We start from the raw sequence: 20091 nt of genomic DNA on the forward strand, positions 1-20091 counted from the left end.
AGGACCATATTGACATAATCTTTAAGGAGGCAACTCTTGTTCAGAAGTGATAGTCAAAATGAATCTGGAAATGTTTCAAAGTCAGAAATTTCAATCTGTGTAAGATTAAGGAAACTTAATGCAAGAAGGATGTTTCCAAGGAATTGATCTCCTTTGGAATACTCTGTAATGATTGTTGCCAAGTCTTTCTGACTTTGTGCATAATCATTACAAGAGGATCAATGCACATAAGTTTAGAATCTAACAGATTTCAGTAAATGACATGAATTTGGAATTCTTGTATTTACAGTAAGGATTTGGGAGTGTGAAAAGAGAATCATTGAAGTTATGTTCAATTGATCTAGTTCACAAAGTAAAGATCATAGACAAACATAGTATGCACACTTGGTGTATGGCATGACTAGTGTTTAGAAAACATAGTGTGCATGCTTGGAGTATGGGACAACTATTGTTTTAAATTCAAGAATAAAGTTGATAGCTGAAACAGTATACAATGAATAATGTGTAATCATATGGTGATAAATAAAAGGTGTTTTATTTATGTTCATAGGTTTTGATACAATATTGGATTCAATTATTATTGTGTTTCATTTTGCATGTTTTGACTTCCCGAATAAACTAGGTTATTCTTCCGGAATGACTAAGTTATTCAAACCATCCACAGTCGGTCATATGTTGGAAGTAGATATGAATTAAGACTGTCATGGGTTGGCTTGTAGAGGTCTAAGGTGTTGGACAAAGGGCTACAACACTCATGAGTGCTCATAAGTTCTGAGTATGGGATTCAACCCGCGCTCATTAGAATCACTTCATGGATTTTATCACGAGTGATCATGAGACGATAATATCTTATATTCTTCAAACCTAGAGATATGAGTTGTTACAATGAGTTGGTTGTACATTGATTGCACGAAACCGCATTTGGTAACTCGGTGCTATAAAATGTGCCTTTGTGTATGATTCAACAAGTAGTAGAACAAGCCATATGAGTCGAAGTTTATCCATTCCTTTTACCTTCGGGATAAAAGCAATATCTGTGGGCCCCTCGATGATTTGAGGATGACAAATGGAAGTGCTCGGCCGGGCCAGGACTGATTTGATTTGTTCAATTAGTCAGTCGTCATAAATCGGAAATCGGGAAACAACAAATGGACAGAGAGAATGATTATAATCCATGTCTCAGTCCATATGATATTTAGAATGGAGGAATGTATGATCCCTTATCTAATGGACAAGTCATTGACAAAGGTCAAAGTTTATCGACAAGGTCAGAGTTCGACAGAAGCTTTTGAGAGCTACGATTGCCAGTTGGTTCCTGAAGTCATACGCAATAATAGTTTTAGACTTATCCAAGTGGGAGACTGTTGGATTAATGTCTAAGTCCATAACTATAATTGGTAAGACTTGACCCGACCCGGCATGGTCCATTTGGGTTGCATGGCATCATGCACTTGGATAGACTATAATGAGAGAAATAAGACACTTATGGTTATTAATATATTATAAGTTCTAGTATATTAATAATAAGAATAATAAGATTATTTAATTAGTATTGATCAAGAATTAATCTAGGATTAATTAAGTGATCAAAAGAAGACTAATTAAATATATGGGTTGATTGTGTAAATCATCCATACTTGTATAGTGGGCTAATGTTCTATGGATTATCTAGTTGGGCCAAAACCCATATGATGCTCCATGGATGCTCCATGGTGTATTGGAACCCATGGATCCAAGGAAATGGAAAGTCATGACAATTAGGGTTTGCCCTAATTGTAACACTATATAAAGATATTATTCTTGACAAAAATCGGACACTAGTGAGAGAAAGAAAGGGCTATCCGATTTCATGAAGTGTAGAATTCTCTCTAAGTTATTCCAAGTGCTTATGGTGTTGTGTGAACCATTTGAGGTGTCACACTTGGGGCACTAGGCACTCAAGCTTCATGAAGACATTCTACATCAAAGATGTATGTATTCTATCTTGTTATATTGATAGTTTTGTATGCTAGATTAGGACAATACCTTGGATGTTCATATTTGCATGTATAATAGAGAAAACATAGATCCAAGGTATTTAGGGTTGCATGTACACTTAGGAGTGTTAGAATGCTCATAACCCAACAATATATATATATATATATATATATATATATATATATATATATAAACAACTCTTATCCCACCCCGTCGATCCTCACAACGAGACTATCCATACTCTCAGACCTAAGATTAGCCGTTTTACCTAATCCATACTCCAGGATCAGAAATGAACAACTTTACCTAATCCATACTCTCGGACTAGGGACGAATAACTAATCCATACTCTCAGATTAATGATGAATGATTATGCCTAATACATACTCTCGGACTAGGGACAATGACTATCTCTAATCTATGCTCCCGGAACAATGACATATACTAAGGTTATATTCTCTGAGTATAATTCACTCGTTCTCGTAAGAAAAAAACAACCCAATATTCCTCATAATTAATTTAGGTTTACTCTTTATCCTAAATCAGTATATATAATCAAGTATGTTCTTTAACAAGTATCTCAGGCAACATCAAATAATTCGCACATAAAAATACATTTAATACTTCAATCGATACTTGTATTAAAATCATGTTCATGAAAGGGACTATGCAGTCACACATAAACTCTTCAACAAATATTTAACTCTTTAACATATATTTAATACTTTAATTAATACTTGTATTAAAATCATGTTCATGAAAGGGACTATGCACTCACACATAGACTCTTCAACAAATATTTAACTCTTCAACATATATTTAATACTTTAATTAATACTTGTATTAAAATCATGTTCATGAAAGGGACTATGTACTCACTTGAAAAGGTGGTGATTCCGAACTCAGACAGCACTTCGCTTCTTAAAAATAATTTCCTTCGAGGAAACCTAGTATTATTACCACTAGAGTTTAGTCTATTATTTGTCAAGACTAATTAATAGTCTAGTTATTATTACTATTATATAAGCATTAAACAATACTTATATAACCCATAATAATAGTCCAATTACTTATTATAAGTTCCTAATAACGTTACTATAATTAATTAAACAATATATTAAAAATAGTGTAGGCGTAGCTCACTTACAACGAGTTTTATAGAAAACCGGGATTTGCTTGGAGCAGCGTTCCCGAGCCGAAAAGCTCTTCTTCTCGGAGCCGTCAAGAACTCTAGGGCTTCCGCCTCGTGCTAGTGAGGTTCCCTAGGCTTTTTCGGGGCTAGAGAGAGGTTCTAGAGAGAGAGAGAGAGAGTAAAGAGTAAAGAGAAGAAAGAATGGGAAATGTGTGAAGAAAATGAGGGTGAGAGATGTTCTATTTATAGGGTGAAAATGGTTGAACTTGGTGCCACATGTCACCATCTGGTGGCAAGACTTAGGGAGAAAGCAATTGTCAAGATTTTGCCACATCACCCATTTTCGCACAGCACACCTCCGACTTCTAAAATCCGTAAATTTTACATACGACCTCCGTTTTTGATGTTCTTTATATCCACACGTAGGTAAAAATAGGATCTACAACTTTCATTTTGACTCCGTCGGCTAATTCTCGTATGATTTTAAATTTAATAGTATGAGGAGATTATACTGTTAAATGTCTGCGTAAAATTCATAACTTCTACATACGGACTTTGTTTTCGTATGTCTTTTTACCGTTGAGTTCCTATTAATGAGATCTTCAATTCTCATTTAGGTCGCGTAGGCCAAAAACCACTCGAACTAAAATTCGAGTTTCGGGTTGTGCACTGCTATGCCAAATCTTATAAAATTCATAACTTCCTCATACGAAGTCAGATTTGGGCGTTCTTTTTTGTATGTTCTTGGTTTAACATATACTACAACTTTTATTTGGATCGATAAGGCTAAGAATTCCTTTATCAAAAATTCACTAATTACGTCTCCCGATGTCGTGCCGGTTTTGCCGTAAAACTTCGACGGGCCATAACTTCTTCGTTATAACTCGGATTTCGGCGTTCTTTATATGTACAGAACCCTTGAGAAATATTATAAAGATTGGTTAAGATTATTTATTCTAAATAATCTTTTCTCAAAAAGTCGTTTTCGACCCTTATTATCTATAAATGGACTAGCCCAGATCTACGGGCGTTACACTGAGTTCCCCAGAGCATACCACACATACGTAGACACAAGTACAAGTCATATAAGCCATGTATACAAAGAACCAGCAAAATTCCATGGGATACCCCACATGGTCTTTACTTGGACTGCCATGGGCTACCCCACATGGTCTTACACCCAAGGCCATGGGCTATCCCATATGGTCTTTACTTGGACTGCCATAGGCTACCCTACATGGTCTTACACCCAAGGCCATGGGCTACCCCACATGGTCTTTACTTGGACTGTCATGTTTTACCCCACATGGTCTTACACCCAAGGCCCCGGGCTCCCCCCGGGGTCTTCGCGCAAAACATAAGATCATAATACATATCAAGACACAGAGTAATCACATAAATCATAACCACATAATGGGACGGCCTTGGTGTCGTAGACCCATGGGTATGGTGAGAAGACTCACCTTTGCTCGAAGAATACGAATAATGCACTCTCAAAGACCTGCAACCTCCCAACTGGATAATAACATTAATAATAATATCATCAATGATTGGTCCATAAATTATCCCAAGGGAAGGCCCAACCTTTAAACCCTAACCCCAAAGGCCCAAACACCCTTGCATTGTAAATGGGCCCAAGATCTAAGTTCAATGTCCTTAATGGGTCTACTTAATATGTCCATGATCCAATTGATAAAAGGCTTTACCCTTAGAATCCAAACAGGCCCAAAACCCATAAGAGGCCCAAAAGTTCGACAGCCCAAAATAAGATTGACCCAAACTGTTCCGTGTACGCCCAGCGTACGCTCCAGGTACGCGCAACATACCGGGTCTTCAGGGGTTACGCGTAGCGTACTTGGATTACGCCCGACGTAAGTCTCGGTTAAGCACTTTCTCCATTAAGTGCCTATTACTTCATTCTTTTACGACCAAAATCTAGATCTGAGTCCTTTAATACCTCCTAGGGCATAAAGTTGCTAACTTTATGCCTTTGCATGTCCATTAAGCCCCCAAAGTCATCATTAAGACCTTTCCCAAGCCTCTCATTCATGCACAAGGTTATGACTTCCACCAAGATCCTATTTTTATACCCTCAAATTGTTTAAGGACCCCAGATCTGACCTTATTTACAAATGGGGACGTTCTAGCCAACAAATGAGGCCCAAAATCCATCAAGAGGACCAACTACAAAAAACCTAGCTAAAACTAAAGAGCAAAAAGGAAAGGTGCAAGCTTTTTACCTCCAAAAGCTCTGAAATATGATTATGATGCAGGATCTTGAAGCTTCCTCCTGTTCCAAGCTTGCTAGACCAACCCTTCTATTTGAAATGAATACTAGAGAGCACACAAACACACCTTAAGAGCTCACAAAATGATTCCTCAAAGCTCCTAGCAGTAAAATGACGTTTAAGGGTAGTGGAGGCTCTCCAGGGTTTAGCCCCAAGGGCTTAAAGTCGTTTATATAGGCCTCAAGTCCGTCATTAGGGTTTTCTGGCCCCTGACGCGTACGCCACACGTACACCCTGGTACGCCCAGCGTACCTCCCAACACCCGCATCCATAAAAGGCCTTAGTACGCTAAGCGTACTCCTAAGTACGCCCAACATACTAAGGGACCAAAAATGCAACAATTCAATTTTTAAAAGGGAGTCCATAACATACCTTTTTATTTTGGATGTTACATTAACCTTATAACCTTATTTGCAATCTAATGAATGATTTTTTTTCATAATAAATTAACATGTGATAGTATTTGATAATTTTTGGTTCTGATTATTGACACAGATTCATGTGGAATTCCATGTGAGATTTCAATTAGATTTCATTAGAAATATAGCATATAAAATAGAAAAAGTTTTGAATTTATATTTTTGGTGTCACATACCGTTAACTCAATTACCTAAAAAGTTTAAGTTATGTAATTTGTATTTGAATGAGATTATTGTTTGACATTATGTTATATAATTTCTTTTGATTAAAAAACAATGTTTTATTATTAAGTTATGTAATTTGTATTTTAATTGTTTTTGGCTTTCTCCAAATGATGAATGATCAAAGTTGTTAATCTTTTCAATTTTCTAATTTTTTATTCCAGATTGGAAGATTTCATTGTTCACTGATTCCAAATTAACATATTCCATTATTTTTGAGCTTTTCATTATCTCATGGGCGGTATAATTCTAATACATATCTTATATACTTATAGTTATTATTAATCAAATAATTAACAATCATGTCAAAGAGAAAATACAAATCCGGTGCTTCAAAAAGGAAACGAAAAATGTAAGAAGAAACTTTTATTATTGCCGGTCCCAAGCCCGGATAAAGGAGAAGAGTTTTTAACATTAAGTATAATAAATATCAAATGGGCCCAAATTTTTGGTTCGCTTAGAACCCTAAACTCATTGAGTCGGCCCTATCTAGCACTAAGTAATAGTTTGTTCTAAAAAATTTATATTTGAATATATATGGTTGATAATACTAAAAATGGAACTCAAAAAAAATATCAAGCATATATTTACTTATTTTGAGCCTTAAAATATCAAAGCATATATTTGACCAACTGTGACAGGGAAATCAAAAAAAAAAAAAAAAAAAAAAAAAGTCAATTTCAGTTATTAAATAGATTATAAATCATGTAGAACATTATAAAGCAAAACGTCATGTTAGAAAATGATTACCTCAATATGGTAATTTTGTATTGGTGTCATTTTTTTCAAATTTTCTATTCTTTCTTAAGTTGTTCCAACTAAATAAACATTCAGAAACCCTAAAGGAAGCTCCTGGTATCAATCAAGAAGCAAAAAGTGCCAAATAATAAGTATATGATTTCATAATATTTAATATTTTTTGAATATGAATACAAATACTATTATCATAATAAAGATCCATTTTTTTTTTCTAATGAAGCAATTTATGACTTTTGTGTAACATTCCATTTGAAAATTAATTAAAAAAGTAAATAAATAATCAACCCTTAACCCCGAGATGTAAATCATATTATTTTATTGTAACACTAAATCCTTAATATTTAGCGAGGTGTTGGTTTCGGGGAGTTAAATGATATAATTTGGACTTTTGGGGTTAAAAGTGTAATTCCATGATTTATTTTGTAAAAAATTCTGAAGGCTGAGGGTTGTTTGGTAAATTATGGAATCAAGTTGAAAGGATTTGGGAGGGAGGGGTTGAAGGTGTTATTATGAGCAAAGATTACAAATGGACGGGTATAATCGTCACATCCTTTCATCTAAACCCTAAACCTAGTTCAAGTACAACCACCACCCTACTCCTATCTCCAGTCACCGCCGCTGCAGTGTCGAGTCCTTACCATCGTCGTGAGCCACCAAGTGAGCTGAGCACCGTCGCTGCTATTTTGCTGCCGACGAAGACGTGATTCAAGGCCGACGTCGGGGCTATTGTTGCCTCTATCTTCTCCGGTAATGGCGAACCCTCCCCCCCTCCCCCCTCATTCTTTTGTAATTCCCTCATGTCTGTCACCATCGCCGCGCCGACGACTATCATATTTTGATGATATCCTCTTCGATCACCGCAAACCACCATAAGAGTGGTGGTGTTGTGTGTTCATACTTCAACCTATGTCGTTGTTGTTGTGTGTGTGTTTCAGTCGTTACCGCGATGAGTTGTTGACTAGAAAATGCAAGAAGACCACCATGGCAACCAACCATGGTGGTTGCCGCCCATGTTACTCCTTCTGTCGCCACCAGCCACCATGAGAGGTGGTTGTGTGTGTGAAATGGTGTTGTGTGTGTTTATTTCAGTTGAAGTTGTTTTTAGGTGTTGCTTGACCGGAAACTGAAGAAAAACCACCACCACATGCCGTCATTCTGTTGCCACTAGCCGCCACTTTGGTGGTTGTGTGTATATATGTGTGTGTTTGGATGGATGTTTGAAATGCTTTATCATAGTTTTGGCCTAAAATCATAACCACCACCACCATGAGGTGGTGGCTGTCGCCGTAAACCATCGTTGACCACCATCGCCCAGGGTGTTAGTAGGTGGTGTCTAGCTCATTAAACTCTAATTAACTTAATTGGATAGTATTTGGTTTGGAAACCCTAATTAGGGTTTAAAAACCCTAATGTCATGAAACCCTAATTTTGGAATTTGTCGGGACCCGCATCGAAACTATTTATTAAACTTAAAATATTAATTCATAATCCTTTGCAATTAACTTAATTCAATATAAGAATTAATGGATTAAGTCCTTAATGGGTTAAGTGTTCTTACTTAACCCTAATCATCATTTTATGTGAAAACCCTAATTTTGTTTGGGCTTTGAGTTAGGCCTTCCTTTTGGGCTTAGGTGGTTGGGTCCTGGTAAGGCCCATGTAAGGGGTGTGGGCCTAATTTGGAAAATTGGGCCATATATTGGGCATGGGTTCATTGTTTGGCTTTTGGACCTTCAGAGTGTGAGTTTGGACCTCGGGTTTGGATCAAGCTAGGTTGGGGGTAAAGTAGTCTTTTACCCCAAGTATGGATTTATGGTGATGCATTGGAACCCAATTATTAATTATGTGTTGTTTTGATATTGACAGTTCGGGGATTTACCAGCAAACAACAAGAGTTTTATCCGCGGGACTTCGGCGGTGTGAGGTGAGTCTCCTCACTATCTTTATGGGTCGAAGGCACCAATGTCAGCCCATTTGGTTTATGTATAATAGGAAGACCTGGGGGTTAGCCCTAGGCATTATGTATGAAAGACCATGTGACATCCCCAATTTCACGGCCAGAAAAGACCGATTTGTTTATGCTTTGTTTTTAAAATCAGAGAAATCTTTTAAAGAAAACGGTTGCGGAATTTGTCCCCAAAAGAAAATATGATAAGAATTTATCAAAAGCATTTATTAAAGAAAATGTATTTTCATTAAATAATAAAACCTCAAGATGTCATGTTCCGATACAGACCAAAAGCATAAACAGTAGAATACAGACCTTACAACAGTTATTTGTAACTACTGATCTATAATCCAAAATCTTTCGTCAAGCCCACCAATTTATACTCTTGTGCCATTACCTGTAATGCAAAGAAACTGAGTGGGTCAGGCTTGGGAGCTTGGTGAGCATATAGGGTTTTCAACCCACAATAATACATTTATTATATTCAATTATCAAACAATCAACCCAAATACCCATCCCCATATCTCCTTTATTTTCTCAAGGGTTTACCCTAAGAACCAACTATCCTTCATTCATTCATTCCTAAGGATTTACCTAAGGAACTGGCACAAAGTCCATTTGCTACCACAGTTTATACAACAGGCACTACGTCACATAGTGACCAGGGTTCATATGATAGACACTACGTCTCATAGTCACCAAGGTTTACACAACAGGCACGAAGTCACATCATCCCCAAGGTTTATCAAATAGGCACGAAGTCACATCGTCGCCAAGGTTTATCAAATAGTCACGAAGTCGCATCGTCACCAAGGCTTACTCAATAGGCACGAAGTCGCATCGTCACCAAGGCTTACTCAATAGGCACGAAGTCGCATTGTCACCAACTATTCCATCTACCCATGTTCTACCCAACATTTTTGTAGATATAAATACAAACGCGGTTTAAATCATTTAACACCCGTATAAAAATATCAATTCCAAGCCCATCTCAAATAGACAAATAATATATAACACATAACACGTATTTCATAGCTAATACTTTATATTTATATGTTAGAAGAAAGTAACTATATACTCACTTGATCAGAAGATGATCGGACAACACTACGACTTGTAGAAGTAGTATTCTTCGGTAGATCTGGAAGATCTTCACAAAAATCGGGTTTCTCGCGGGCAGAGCTTCGACTCGGGAATTGCACTTCTCGGGATCTTCGGGGCTTCGGGACTTGCTTCGGGGCTCGGGAATGATACCGGGGCTTCAGGGTATAAGTTACACGTAAAACGATGCAAAACGGGAGAGAGAGAGAGAGAGAGAGAGAGAGAGAGAGAGAAGAGAAATTGAGCAAAATAATCGGCTACCCTCGCATGCCCTTTTATAGAAGCTGAAGCCTCGCATTACGCTGGGCGTAATGCTCCGGTACGCGGGGCATACTCCGGATCAGACCTCCAGGTGGCGATGTTTCGGTGGTGCTACGCGTCTCTTCTTCGGACCACACAAAACCAAAGTACGTTGGGCATACTTAAAGGTTACGAGGGGCGTACCCTTCGGATCAGATCGATGACTCCTCGGTTTCGGATATTATCCGAATTAAAATTTATATTTTAATTATTTAAAAACTTTCGAAATTCATATCTTCCTCATACGAACTTTGTTTTCGACATTCTTTATATCCACGCGTAGGTGAGACTACGTTCTACAACTTTCGTTTAGATTCTGTCGGCTAATTTTGAATTTATTTTTATTATTAATTTTTAATAGGCCGGGACAGGAAAACTCCGTTATAAATTCATAACTTCTTCATCCGACGTCCGTGTTCGTCTGTCTTTTTATCGTTGCACTAATATCAACAATATCTTCAATTCTCGTTTATATTGTTTCGGCTAAAAACCGCTCGATCTTAAATCGAGTATTCGGGCTGCATATCGCTAAGTCGAAACTTAGAAAAATCATAACTTCCTCATACGAAGTCAGATTTGGACGTTCTTTTTATGCATTCTCATGGTTTAACAAACTCTACGACTTTCGTTTAGACCTCTAAGGGTAAATACCGCTTTAACGTAAACTCACTTTTTACGTCATTCAGCGTCGTGCCGGTTCTGTCGCGAAACTTCGACAAGTCATAACTTCTTCGTTATAATTCAGATTTCGGCATTCTTTATATATTCGGAAACCTTGTGACATATACTATAAATTATTTAAGATTATTTGTTCTAAATAATCTTTCATCAAAAATTTATTTGTGATGCTTATCGTCTCTAAATTGACTAGCTCTAATCTACGGGCGTTACTGACCAGGAGGCGGCTCCTTGCAAACTGTATGCACGATCAAAATCTGAACTCTGGCAATTAATTGGTTAAGTAGTATAGTTTATATGCTAGTTTTCTTTGTGATGCTGGCATGGAAGACCAGGAGGTGGCTCTTGGAACTTGTCTGTAAGACCCAGGGTTGTGGCCCTCGGCCTGGCAAGAAAGACCACGAGGTGGCTTGTGGCGTAATGACAATACTATGTGCAGAACATACCATCTTTATTGATTATTATACATGTTTGATATGTATTGCTCACGGTTATGTATGGTGTCACACCCCCAAAACAGAATGGCAGAAACATTCGGGGGCGGATGACATCGCGTACAATATCATAACAATTGAATAATAGTAATCAAAGCAACAAAACCATCATATTGAAATATATAATTTACACTGTGTTTAAAACATTGTTTATTTGACGCCAAAACTAAAGCAAAAACTAAGACGTAACGCTACTATGCTCTGACTTCTTGAAACTTGTGTGGTACCTATTTACTAATTTCCTGAGAATACAACTGGTTTGAAAAAGTGTCAACATTTAAGTTGGCGAGTTCATAAGCATTTTGTATGTAAAAGTATGTTCTTTGCTCATTGAAAATGTTAGTGTGTTCATCCATAAAATCCAATATTTTCTATAAAATGAGTTTGTAAGCCAATGTTCGTAAAATGATAGTGTTTGTTATGCTTAAATTCTATAATACGAAGTTCTAACTTATGTAAGTGGTGTGGCCCATACTGCTTCCTCCTATGATCACTTAGTGTATACAAGTTATATATAATCAAGATCGAACAGACAGTCGAATGAGTGACTCTGCCCTAAACCCACAACCAAACAAGGAACAGGATCTAAGGCGGAATCATGCATTCTAATGCCTATAGGATCTTCATTATACATAACCCTAACGTATAAGCTAAGTAATTATTGAGTTAACAATAATGGTCCTTTCAGGACATGTAAGTTCCACTGTACTAGGAAAATAATGTACTTTAGTTGTATTTGTATGTAATCCCTTTAAACGCATGTTTCTAGAAATGTAACCCTTGTTGTATTGAGAAGTCGTGTAATATAGTTTTATTATTACATAAAACTATTTAAAGGTATGTTTGCCACGTAAACCAAATGTAAAGTTAATGCTCAAATGAGACTGTTGAAAAAATATATTACTCCATAAATGTGTCATTGTTTTCTCCATGTGAGTTCTTATAACCATACTATGATGATGTCGCGTTGGACGCGATGACTTGGAGCGATTTCTCAGCTAGGTTCAGGGCGGAGTTTTCACCGATTATTGAGGTGCAACAGTTGGCCCGGGAGTTTCAGGATTTGACGCAGACCACTGAGACTGTGGCGGAGATCACCGCCAAGTTCAGGGAGAGAGCCCTTCTTGTTCCGCAGTATGTCGCGGATGAGGAGATGAAGAAGGTCCGATATCACGAGATGCTGAGGGATGACATCAGGGAGTTCGTGAGCTGGTCCGGTTGTAAGATGCTGGAAGATATGATTTCTCGGGCCAGGGAGAGGGAAATCGATTTGGAGTAGATCCGGAAGAGGAAGCCGGATGAGGTTCAGGTAGCCGCGAGTTCGGGAAAAAGGCCCAAGGGATCGGATTCGAGATCGAGGGATTATCAGGACCGTAGTCAATGCAGAAAGTGTGGCAGGGTGCACGGGGGCACGTGCAGGAGTGGTAGTGGTGGTGAGTCTATCTGCTTCAGGTGCGGTCGGACTGGTCATTTTAGCAGAGATTGTAGTGTTACCATCACTCAGGGATCAAACTTGATATCTTTTTACTGCAATCAGCGGGGCCACAAGAAGGCCCAGTACCCCAGTTTGTTTTCAGCACGACGGGTGATGACACCTGCCCCTGCAACCTTGAGGATCACCGACGACCGTCAGGGCCGTGTAGAGGCGCCTGCGGTAGGAGGCCAGGCTTTTCAGATGGCTACCTTGGAGACGCGAGCAGCACCGGACGTTGCAGATATGCGATTTCCGTTTTCAGTTCTTCTGTTTGTGCATGATGTTATATTGTTATGGTTCTGCATCATTATCTGTATGAGAATTTCATTTGAGCGGTTTGATTGTGATCAAGTTATATGCCATCTGCATACCTTGGATATTTGGATAGTGGTTAAGGGATGAGTTCTATTGGAGAAGGTTACTGAGGGTGCAGTAACTGTAGCATGCCTTGGAGGGACTCGGTATGTCTTGCTAGTTCCGAGCCGTATAAGTTTTAGAATGGACAGGTTAGATCCCTAGCTATGGTAAGCTTGGGATTCCTCGGCGGATTGATTATGGAATGGTAGCAAGGATTGGGATTTCTCTTTATTGAGCATCAAGGTGTAAACAGGTTCGAAGTGGGGGAGAATCCTCCGAGTGTACAAGGGTAAGAGCACGCAAATCCAGAACGAGTACGCGATTTCTGAGAAGGAAAAGAGGTAGTTCAGCATTGGATGGATTGAGTAGTTCAGGGTTGGGGGTTTGAGAAACTCCCCATCAGTCCGTGCGTGTAAATGGTAATGGTGAGTATGTGGTTCGGATTCCAGTGAAGGGTCGCCTGTAGGACTCGTGTGAGTCGGAATGGAGATCTTGAGGTCAAATAGCATGGGATGCTTTCGTGTTAGCAGTCAGTGGCAGGAGCAGCATGTAGAGCATGGAAGAGTGGCAGGAGAGCCTCGACTTTCTTCATCAGCAGTCAGTGGTGGAAAGTGATGTAAGACTACGGGGCGGCCGTAGCATTCACTAGCAGTCAGTGGTGGGAAGTGTTGTCAGACTACGGGGCAGCCGTAGCATTCTATAGTAGCTTCGTTGGCGGAGTCGGGGCGAGGCCTTTATCTCCTAGCATTCAGATAGGGATCGGGAATGGGTAATGGATGAGAATGGTAAGGAGTTGCATGTATAGCCCTTGAGAGGTGAGACCTTGGGAGAGGCTGCTCTAGGATATAGTCGGGTGAGACCCGTGGGCGAGGCCCGTATGAGAATAGCAGTATAGGTGAGACCTAGAGCAGGGTTGCTCAGTAGTATGGTTGGGTGAGACCCGTGGGCGAGGCCCGTGAGTTTTAGCAGCATAGGTGGGACCTGGTAAGGATCTTAGTGTCTAGATAAGGGGATCAGGGATCCCAGGAAATTGTAGTGCCAACATGGTAGAATAGATTGAGCAGTATAGGTGGTGGAAGTTTCTTCGAATGTCGCTGGGAGAAACTAGTGGTTGTGTTGAGTCAGCGATCAGTGGGAGCCGGTAATGCAGATATTGATAGGTTGGTAGGGACCAGAGTGGTCTCAGTTCATCCGGAAGCCAGATAAGGAATAGCAGGATTTCCAGTCAGTAGCAGTGCGAGTATGCAGCGTATGGTGGAATTCAGTTAGTCGATCGTGGAGTGCTCGACACCAAATGATAGTAGAAAGAATGCCCAGTGGATACTGGGTATGATGACCCGTACTGGGAGTAGCGGGAGTAATAGATTTGGTGGAGACAGGGTCTTCACAGTGGCAGAGGAGATAGGTGGTTATGGAGCATCGCCTTGGGAAGGCAAGGAAATCGTGCAAGGAAAGAAGGGGTGAACCCTTACGAGGTCAGTGCAGTATTTGGAGATTACCAGAAAGATTGTCGGTTGAGTAAGTTGCGTTTCCAGAATGTTCAGGGTCAGGATGGACCTGAGATTATTATCTGTAAGGATTGTCATTAGTCTGAATGACTGAGCAGAAGGCCAGCGAAGGTAAGCAGCTGGTGTTAGAATGAATGGTGGGGTATTAGAGGCAGATCGCAGGCGGTGGATCATAGCAAACTTCGAGGACGAAGTTTAGTTTAAGTGGGGGAGAGTTGTAACACCCAAAGTTTGGAAGGTCAAGAAAAGAAAGAAAACCCTAATTTTAAGGGCGACTCGGCAAGTTCAAGGATGAACTCGACGAGTCCGAGCGGGATCCGGGTCGAGGAGTAAGTGACCGACTCGGCGAGTCGGCCAAGGTGACTCGGCGAGTCTGGTCTGAACGAAGAAAACCCTAAAATCGGGACTTGGAGCCTATTTAAATGCCTCATTCTCTCCCCTAAGGTTCCTTTACTGCCTCTTTCACCCAGGACATCAAACCCTAGCCGCCACATCCATTGATTGAGCCATTTGTTGCATTGGAAGGTGCATTGAAGCTTGAAGAAGGAAGAAGGAACTTGGAGGAGCAAGAAAGGACTATAAATCTGGGATTGTGAGTTCATTTTGAGCATTTGGAGGTAATAAACTAGTTCTTGGACCCCTCTTTGCACCTAGATATATGTGTTGTTGTTGGGGTTTTTAGCCATGATGTTATTCTTTCAAGTTAGAAGCCAGATCTGAAGTTGCTACTTCAGATCTAAGCATATGATGGTCTTGAGAAGCACAAAGTATCAACCCTTGAATGGATCATGGAGCCTCTTTGCCTTAAACCCTAGTTCATGGTGTATTTTGCCTAGATCTCCTTCTCTACACGTAAAGTTTGCAACTTTACGTGAGGAATAGACTTGGGAAGGGTAGATCTACAGTTTGGAGTCCATGCATGACTCAAAAGTCCTCTGCATGTCAAGGGATTTGAATAGACTCAGCGAGTCCTTTGATTGGACTCGGCGAGTAGCATGAAGTTGTGGAGCAACTCGACGAGTGGGATGAACAACTCGTCCAGTCAGATGAAGATTGCCTTGTACTCGGCGAGTCTGTTCTTGGACTCGGCGAGTCAGGTTGTGAAACCCCAAACCCTTCAAGTTGAGACTCGAATTAGTGAGTCGGGTGGAGACTCAGTGAGTTGGACAGGTCAGGACTCAGAAATCGGTAGACTCGGCGAGTCATGGACTGACTCGGCGAGTCGAGACGTGAATGGAAGGAATATGAACATTTTGAACTTGGCGAGTCAGTAGGGTGACACGCCGAGTAGGGTTGACCTAGAAGGTTGAATTTGACCAGGGTTGACTTGGTTGTCTTTCGGGGGTCAGTTAGACTCAGTATTGCTTTAATATTGGTAGTTCGGGGAGCAAGGGGAGCAGGAGTTTAGTGAGTTGTCGGGCAGCAGCTAGTGAGATCATCAGCAAGTTCAACCAGTGCAGGTGAGTTTCCCTTTGTGTGAATGAGTCTAAGGCCACAATACCGGCCCATGTAGTTACAAGTAGAAGACCCGGGGGTTAGCCCTAGGCACAATATGCTAGTAGGATACTCTGGACGAGGTCCAGTAATAGCGGGCGAGTGCCCAAGGATTTGTTTATATGACAGTTTATACTTGTGTTCTGTGTGATACACGTATGTGCCTGGTAGGGAGGTGAGTGTGGGCGAGGTCCCGTATCTCACCAATAGCAGAGTGTGGATGGGGTTCCACATCTCACTAGTAGCAGAGCAGGGGCGAGGCCCAAGTTAGGGAAGGAGTGAGGGTAGGTTGGGCCCGTATCTCACTATCATTAGGAGCGTGGACGGGATTCCATGACTCATCAGTAGCAGGACATGGGCGAGGCCCAGGATAGGTGATGCCTTGGGACAGAACCAGTTGTATGTGTTTAGTTACGTGTTGTGAAAAGTTTATGTGTTATTATTTGTTGGCGAGCGAGGCCCTGTGACAGGCGAGGCCTAAGTAAAACAAATATGTATCCAAGCGGGGCTTGAAGCCAGGCGGGGTCTGGAGCGGCGGGGCCGTTGTAGCGGGCGAGGCTCGAGGTAGGGGGCGAGGCCCAAGATAGCGGGCATGGCCCAATATGTGCAGTATGTGGTTATGCATGGTATGTGGTAGGGTGGGGAACTCACTAAGCTTCGTGCTTACAGTTTTCAGTTTTGGTTTCAGGTACTTCCAGTAGCAGAGGGAAGAGCTCGGGGTGATTGCATGGCACACACCATAGATTAGACAACCTGGGAATGTTTACTCTGATAATGAACATGTGTTTTGAGAAATTATACTTAGATTATGTTTTGGAAGGATATCTTTGCTTAAAGTAATGTTTTATTAAAAGAAATTTTTGGTCTTAAATTTTGGGTCGTTACAGTTAGTCCCATCAAGTTATCCTTTCGAATTAGGATAGGCAGAACAATTTACACATAATGTACTAGTAACTCATCCTACTGAATCTAGGTACAAATATCCATGTAAGTATATACAAATAAATGTATATATGTAAATGTATTCATGTAAGCGTATCGATGTAGACGTATTCATGTAACATTTAATGTATAGTATAGACTCATGAATGAACTGACTCTGGTGTAATTCCTTGTAATAGGAATAATGTTTTGTATCTCCTAACTATCCCTATAATAGTTAACTGGAAGGTTATTGATTGTCCAAGCAGGTTTATACACCCTTGCTACACAAGAGTGTGGGAAACTGAATGAAGGATGAAAGTTATCATATCAATACATACATAAGAACATAAGTGTATAGATATAGTTTTGTTCAAGAAGATGAAAATGGTTTTGTAAGACATTTAAGAGTTTTGAACAACAATTAACAATGACTTGATGTCATTTTAATAAACATTTCAAAAGTAATACGTTTGATAACAAAGTATTTTTAAGATATAAAACCATTTCATACATCACATTTTGAAGCATGTGAAATCAGTTGGATGAAAACACAGTTATAAATCACATGTGATTGATTCTATAGCATGTTGTTTTATACTTGTATTCCCCCCCCCCCCTTAAAGTATTTATAAACATATGAAAACATTTAAAAGGTTAATTTTGGGGTATGAACTCACCTTTAGTGAGTGGATTGGATTGAAGTGTCGGATACGATGCTAGGTGAAAAATGGAGACTTGTACACACACAACGAGCCTAGTTATCATATAATCAATATATATATATATATATATATATATATATATATATATATATATATATATAACTAATTAGGCACTTTATCTCTAGTAATATAAGTTAGGACACTCTAGAACATGGTAACACTTTGATTTAAGTGTTTAAAGATCACAAGGGTTGCATCCAAGTGTTTGTAGAGCAAGGCTAGAGTGTTTGGGGTTTAAGGGTAAACTCCTTTGGAGTTTACGGTTTTCATGACCATTACCCATGGAGTTTACGGCAATAAACTCAAGGGTTTACAGTTGTAAACTCTACACTTTATGACCATATGTTGTTTTGAGGTTTTACAAGTCCTTTGAAGCATTTCTACTTGGTGGTTAGGCCTTTGGAAGGATCTAGGGCACCATTTCACTCCTAAATGGAGTTTACGGTCCCTTTACCATTTTCCTTGGAGTTTACTACCTTAAACTCATGATTTTACTACCTTAAACTCTTAAGTTTATGGTATTTGGGGGTTTTCAAGTCCTTAGCTCAATCATGGCAATAGTGTAGGTTAGATTTAGACATACGGAATAACTATGGGATTTTTATGGGACTTTTATGCACATTTTGGGGTGTTTACGGTTTTGGGAGATCCCTAAACCGTAAACACATAAAAATGTAAGGTTTTGGTGCTTTTTGTGTGATAAACTCATCAAGGATGAATCTAGACAAGTCCCTAAGGCATTGTGAAGCATCTAGGCACCCTAAGGCACCACTTTGCACTTTATTTGGTGTTTACGTTTTTGGGAGCTTCCCAAAACCGTGAACACCTTGTTCTTGGGACATTTACTTGGTATTAATATGTATAGCAAACTTTAAATGACTCATGGATTTAAGTACTTACTTTGTGGAAGCTTGTAATGAACTAAAAGTCCAAGAACACTAGTGTGTGTTCTTGGTGTTTTGGAAAGCTAGTCAAAACACATAAATGGATGGATTAAAGTATGTATAATCACTAGATGTTATGTTATATCAAATAATCAAGTCGAGAAACACTTACGTTTTCGGGAATTCGGGCGAAAACCGGGATGATACTTGAGAGAGTTTGGAGTTTACTCTTTTAGGGTGAAAATGAGAAATGAATAACTTTCGGGAGTAAAATCATGCTTAAGCATGAGTTTGCGGTATTTGAAGTAAATTTCAGCCCAAACATAAAAGTTTGGCCGGGAATTCCTTAACTACGCGGTACTTGTGGTTTTCAATTTCAAGACTCGAGGCGACACATCCTTTCACCCGTTCGTTTAAAGATTAATTATTAAAATAAACAAACGAACTTTAAATTTGCTAATAATAATTAAAAATGAACTTGACTTATAAATTGGAATGATTGACTTTAGGGTTTGCCCGAATGAAAATATCGGGTTGTCACACATTGAATTAAGGAACCTTTTTAAGTTTTCATCACTTTAAGGAAATTAACCTCATGTTCTTGGAGCTTGAGTAATTCCAAAACTCCAGCAAGTATAAGAGCAAGTCCTGAACATTATGACTTATAAAAATGCCTAAGTTTTTCTTTTTGATCATCCAAACAAAGGGTGATAAGCATTTTTGGACAAAACATGTTAAGATCGTAGTTCTAGATGGATTTAGTCATTAGAATGGATAAAGTTGGAAACTTTATCCATTGGATCACTGAAGAGGATAAGACCTATGGACTTAAACCTTGACATGTAAAGATTAAGTGCTTAATGAGTGAAATGATCTGCCAGAGGAACCACGACGTGGTCATGGATTGGCCACAATGCAGTTGCCTAGAGTGTCCTATGACTGTTTTGTCATGACCGGACTATGATACGACTAAGGATAGGCCACATCACTATTGGTCATTAACCGTTGACTTTTTGGTCAACTGAGTTGGGTTTGGGTCTTTTAGGGAAAAATGGTATTTTGCCCATATAATACCTTTTATTGGAACTAGAATCAATAAGTAAGTGTAGATAAATGTTTTACCTTAATTATTAAGTTAGGGTTATTTATTGTGTAATGACTTAAGGAAGACTCGGCGCCACTAGCTTGGCTTTGTGAGTTTTATCTTGTCTTCTGTTCAGGTGATTTCTCATGAACTTACTTATTATATAGACCGTGTTATATGTACGTTAGCTAGAGAAAAGCCTCTCGAAGGGAATCTAGTTGGATTAAAAGGATGTAAGACCATGACAAACCTCTCAGAAGGAAGTGGTCATTATTGGGTCAACTATAGATAAACCTCTTGGAGGGAATCTAGTTCACTAGGATCGT

Source organism: Lactuca saligna, chromosome 6 (genome assembly GCF_052625555.1).
Source record: "Lactuca saligna cultivar CGN05327 chromosome 6, ASM5262555v1, whole genome shotgun sequence".
Lineage (NCBI taxonomy): Eukaryota > Viridiplantae > Streptophyta > Magnoliopsida > Asterales > Asteraceae > Lactuca > Lactuca saligna.